The sequence below is a fragment of the Aptenodytes forsteri genome, unplaced genomic scaffold (assembly GCF_000699145.1).
Source record: "Aptenodytes forsteri isolate BGI_AS27 unplaced genomic scaffold, ASM69914v1 Scaffold164, whole genome shotgun sequence".
In the NCBI taxonomy this organism is placed as follows: domain Eukaryota; kingdom Metazoa; phylum Chordata; class Aves; order Sphenisciformes; family Spheniscidae; genus Aptenodytes; species Aptenodytes forsteri.
This window is the reverse complement of record NW_008795527.1, coordinates 2,929,922-2,934,431: the sequence shown is the minus strand read 5'-3', so window position 1 is coordinate 2,934,431 and position 4,510 is coordinate 2,929,922. Positions and strand designations below refer to the sequence as shown.

The window sequence follows — 4,510 nt, the reverse complement described above, 5'->3', positions numbered from 1 at the left end:
TGGGGGGGGGGGCAACCACCACCACACAATGGGTTATCCTTTCTGTAATAAAGAAATTACTACATTATACTTAAAGACTTAAAAACAAAGCGTATCCATTCAAATTGTATTTATTTAATTACACTGTAATGCAAATAAGTTAGGTCCATATAAACTCCATTTTGTTGTATGTACAACCTATGTCATTAGCAAGCTGATTGAGCCAGCTGGTGTAAGTGTCCGCCTCATCCTCTGGAATGTACGTATCTTCAGACACTTTCTCTGTCCATCGGCTGGTTCTAGAACAGGACCGCCACATCCTTCATCCCCAAAGTAGACTGAAAGGGGAGTGGGGAGGAAACGAAAGTCAGATTTGCAGCATGTACTTGTTTTTAAACAGATATTTGTAAAACAAAAGTCTGGAGGAACAGCCCTGTAAACGTACAGAATAAATGCTAGCCCTCAGAATACTGAAATAATGCCACCTTTAAAATAAAATTTAAGCCTACAGAGCATGAACATGTGGCCAGAAAAGTGAGCATCTGTAAGCTTCGCGTCAGACCAAACACATGCTTCTAGTATTTATGTACATACACTCTGGTATGAAATACTCAGTTTTCTGGTGTCTGTCTTTATGCTGTGCAGAGACGCACTCAATGGACCAAGAAAAAAAAGTCTCAAACTGCTAGTGAAGCTAAACATAGAAACACTGTCAGCAAACAAACAACTCCAGCAAGTTAGTTCTTAAGACAACAGAAGATTTTACTGAAATTGTAACATGATCTTGACACTTTTTTTTCCACATTTTCTACTGTTAAAAGTAGCTCCCTTGAATCCTAAAAATGGGATTTCTATACATTTCACTATGTGAAGCTGGAAGAGTTAATACATGCCTTTGCAAACAATACAGTCCATCAATTATTTGTCTTAAGAATACCTGGTTCTGCACAGTAACCAAAGTTATTTCAAGAAAAATAAGAGAGTCGCACTTTCTTCAAAACTTTAATTTAATTAGTTTGACCCATGGAAGCCCTCCAGTAAAACTCAAATACCACAAGAATTCAAGTATTACTAATGCCATGACGTTGCAGCACTAACAAAAAGTCCCACAAGAAAGAGGCGACACGAGCAAATGCACTTTGCTTCGTGACAATGACTAATATTGAGGTCATATAACCCTTTATTTCATGCAGCTTTTATGCAGCGTTACTACCATATTTGCAAAGGCAGAAGGAGACTGGGTTTTGTTTTAAATTTGTGCTAGAAAGCTGAGAAGTTATTTCTCAGTGCAGAAACTTGCATAAACTAGCTCTACAACAGATTAGAAGGGCAGCTTCCACTCAAAAGGTACAGGAAGTCCCATATATTAAAAGCCATGCAAGATTAAGAAAAAGACCCTCCCAAGAACATATGTTTTGCTGTCTTCTCGTTTGGATTTCTAAAGAAACAAGAACCACGACCAGCTATGCTGTCACCCTAAACAATTAAAAACAATGGATGAAAGCAACCTTCACAACTGTTGCTGTCCAGAGATAACACCCAAAACGGCAACCATCTGCATTGGGTTTGCATGTACATTTGGAACCGATACGTACCTCCAGATAGTTGGCTCAGGCATTCCAGGATCTGCACCTCTCTTAAAACCTGAAGTGAAACATACATTACATACATATATATAAATATGTATGTGCAGACTCCTTACATAGATAGATCACTATCAAATTATTCCAGCCCATTAAATTGCAGTAAAAAAGAAAACCTACTGAGCAGAGAACTGTGATTCATGAAGTTGTGTACCAACCTGAATAAAAATTGCACATTCTTATCAGGGTTAGAAAGCAGAGAAAATAAATACAAGTGTACCGTTCTATAGAATTTTTTTTAAATTCTTACCTGCATCTTTGTCCCTGAATTTTAAGTCGGATAACTAGCTATGTGAGATGGAAGTTGTCTACCCCGAAGATCAAGACATACATACCTATACGCACACAAACACGCAGATTTTAAATGTTGGTCAGAAAGCAACCTAGTAAGGCGGTACCAACAGCGACACCTATAACTGGTATAAGCAAGCACCTTGAGTCCTAACAGGCAAATGTTCTGCAATGCCATCAGATGCAGAACTTAAAAGTAGTATTTCAGTAACAGTTCACTCAATTTAGGATGACAGAATTCTAAATGCTAAATCAATTAAACCTAAAAATATTCTATTTTTATTGGCACTTTTTGAAAAGCTACCTAGTACTAAAGCTTGCAAAGAAACAAGATGTTTGCCAATCTACTAACACCCAGGAAAATGAAAAGAAAGTTAATTACAAAGAGTTCATCCCCAGCTAATGACTCAAATACCAATTCATTAAAGCAAATGTTTGCTAGAGAAGCAACTGAAGGTTCAGTGTATGAAATATCTTTGCCCACTGAACTGTAAATTCAAAGTCTTAAAGCAGAATCATGCAATTCATGCACTGTTCAACACACTCTCTCCTACGCTTGCTATCTAGAAAGAGATGTTACGTGAAAAATGTATTATTTCCCTCATTTACAGAAAATAATTAATGTCAGCTTGCCTGAAACGTAGGCCATGAAGGTTAATGGAAAAACTTACATTAACTTCATGGGCACTGGGTTAGCTCTTTGAAGATAACCTTGTGTGATTTGAGACTATTAAACACCCTGACCCACTTTCTTTGGTTGTCATACCATCCAGCAAAATTGCTTTAAAGTTCATGAAGTTGTACTACACACACTCTGTGTGTGTGAATGTTTCTGGCTTTCCCCCCCACCCAGTACTTTTAAATAAGTAAGCCAGGTTTAACAAAACTGCACTGGTCTAATTTACCTACTTAAAACAGGGGCAGCCACTTCAAAGCAAGTTTAAAAAAATACAACAAAAAAACCCTCAAACTGACCAATGACCTGTAATTGCACATTCCCATAGCAGGCTCCCTCGTACATCCCCTCAGCATCCCATAGTGACCTAGAAAGCCTTTCAGAGAAAGTTAAAAGCTCAAAATTTCTGAAAGTTTCCTTGCCTGTGTTTAGTTTAGTATGCATTCCATACACACAGGGGTCAATACAAAAATTTACTTCGAATCAGTGGCACCAAGGACTGTGTAGCCTCTTGCCCTTCCACTGCATCACACCTTCCCTCCCAGACTCAGATGTAATCCCAGTACAAAAGAGGTTCTTCCAATTCTACAGACTTGAAGTGCATGCCACCTCCAAATGTCTATGGCAAGCAAAGGTGGCACCTGCACATCCCCCGCCCATCTGCTTACACTTAATGTCCTTCCATTACAGCAGACAAATTTATAAGAAGGCAGTGTAGATGCGGAGCAGCACACTTATTTTCTGGAGGTATGAAGTTAAACTGCTACAGCTTAGTTTCTCACTGCTCCTAACAGAAATATACTAGGCGCCCTGATATTAGTGCAACCGTAAACACAGTAAAATGGCTTTATATGACTTGAAGTAACTTATCTAATTTCCTCTGGTATCCCTCAGAACAAAGAGCATCCTTCCCATATTCAGAGATACTGTCATAAAATCAAAACAAAACTTCAGCAAGAGCAAAATTAGGTCACAAAACACTGCTGAAATTCCCACCCCAAAATTATCAATTCAAAATAATTGATAAACTAAAAATGGAAGTGTAATTAAACTTTAAACCTAATACTGCCAATTAGTTTTTCTCCATAGTGTTTGAAGTGACCTCTTTTACTTGCAGTTATTAAAGCATATATGTAACTGTTGAAGAGACCAACTTTTTTCTGATTGTTATCTATTATGTGAACAATCAAAGCCCTTCAAATTGGACACTGCATTCCCCTCAATTAATTAAAACAACCTATCAGCTTTGACTGCAAACACATCAAGCTCCCAACCCTCCTTCACGTTTGCAGTCAGGCAGAGATGCCTGCCTGTTTTAGATGCTTTTCCCAAAAGGCCCAATAGAGTTGGGGCAGAAAGTAAGCCAGATGAACCGCAGGGATCAGCCTTCCTGGGACCCCTTGTCATAAAAGAAGGGAACAAAAGCGTCAGGCCTATTGTACATGTGTCTATCTTAAGTAGGTCAGGGCCTTTAACAAGGACAGCTGATGGCATACAGCCCAAACTCAGCGGGAGAACTACCATGTGGTAGTGATGCCCAGCCAGCCCCATGACAGGAGCAAGCGAAATACATCCTGAGCAACAGGCATGACATCAAGGCATCCCCTGAATGCTCCACAGCAGTTCGGAAACAGGAGCCACGCCATTTTGGGAGAGACTGTAACCTGTACCTAGCTGGTAATTCAAGCTCAGCCAGAGGCTGGCAACCCCCTCGGTGCCACGAAGCAGAGCTCCGGGCCGCAGACAGCCTTCTCCTCACACACCGATTCCCTACTGCAAGAAACACACAGGCTAGCCTACTAAAGCAGTCAGTCACCGATGCATGATTAAATCGCAGCTTCGTTTGCTGTTAAGCTGCTCCGGTGCATGCTCAGCCCGCTCCCAGAGGGGCCGGACCCGCCGTGGACCGCCGGGGGCCCGG

The 4,510-nt window shown here is 40.4% G+C and overlaps 1 long non-coding RNA gene across 1 annotated transcript; it reads right to left on the bottom strand.

Annotated features, from left to right (window-relative positions):
- Nucleotides 1-94: 94 nt before the first annotated feature.
- LOC103901205 lies at nt 95-1,630 on the bottom strand. Its single transcript, XR_657721.1, has 2 exons — nt 1,575-1,630; nt 95-317 (listed from the first exon to the last, which is right to left on the bottom strand). It is a non-coding gene; the product is annotated as an uncharacterized LOC103901205 (long non-coding RNA).
- Between the last annotated feature and the right edge of the window lie 2,880 nt (nt 1,631-4,510).